This window comes from Otolemur garnettii, unplaced genomic scaffold (genome assembly GCF_000181295.1).
Source record: "Otolemur garnettii isolate 467f Iridium unplaced genomic scaffold, OtoGar3 scaffold00020, whole genome shotgun sequence".
Taxonomy (NCBI): domain Eukaryota; kingdom Metazoa; phylum Chordata; class Mammalia; order Primates; family Galagidae; genus Otolemur; species Otolemur garnettii.
This window is the reverse complement of record NW_003852415.1, coordinates 2,902,952-2,903,775: the sequence shown is the minus strand read 5'-3', so window position 1 is coordinate 2,903,775 and position 824 is coordinate 2,902,952. Positions and strand designations below refer to the sequence as shown.

At 48.9% G+C, this 824-nt stretch overlaps 1 pseudogene; it reads left to right on the top strand.

Annotated features, from left to right (window-relative positions):
- Positions 1 to 337: 337 nt before the first annotated feature.
- On the top strand, positions 338 to 745 carry LOC100956687 (annotated as a pseudogene).
- The last annotated feature ends 79 nt before the right edge of the window (positions 746 to 824 follow it).

Genomic DNA, 824 nt, shown 5'->3' with positions numbered 1-824 from the left:
CAAGCCTTCCCTGCAGTCCCCCAGCATCTGAGCCTTAATACACCTTGCAGTATGTCCAAAATGTAACCAACTCTACATAGCCTCTGTAATTGGCTGAGCGCCTATGATTTCTTAAAGCTGCGTCAGTTGTTGAAGAAGCCAGCAGCCAAATCCCTTCCCTGAAGAAGATGAAAGAGACACGATAGCGGAGGAAAGGAGTGGGTTTTGGAGTCACATCAGTACTTGAATCTAGATCTCAATTAACCAGCTACTTGACTTGATTTACCCTCCCTGCGTCTCCGTTTTCTTACTGTGAAGATGAGGATAAGACCCACCTCTTGCGGTGTCTCCTACAACCATGGCTGCTGCCGCTGTTCCCTCGGGCGCCGAGGAGCCCTCGTCTCCGGACGAATTAGAGAAGACTGAAGAAGAGCTGGAAGTGGACGACAACGAGCTAGATGAGACCCTGTTGGAGAGACTATGGGGTCTGATGGAGATGTACCCGGAGAGGGTCCGTTCCGCGGCCAGAGCCACTTTTGATCTCTCCCTCTTTGTGGCTCAAAAAATGTACAGGTTTTCCAGGGCAGCCTTATGGATTGGGACCACTTCCTGTATAATCCTGGTTCTTCCTGTTGTCTTTGAGACTGAGAAGTTGCAAATGGAGCAACAGCAACAACTGCAGCAGCGGCAGATACTTCCAGGGCCTGACACAGGGCTGTCTGGAGGAATGCCGGGGGCTCTACCTTCCCTTCCTGGGAAGGTCTAGATTGTTACTACTATGTTGGTGGGAGAAGTTCATAATTCAACAGTATTTGAACTGCTGATTATTTGAATTTTTTTTTTTT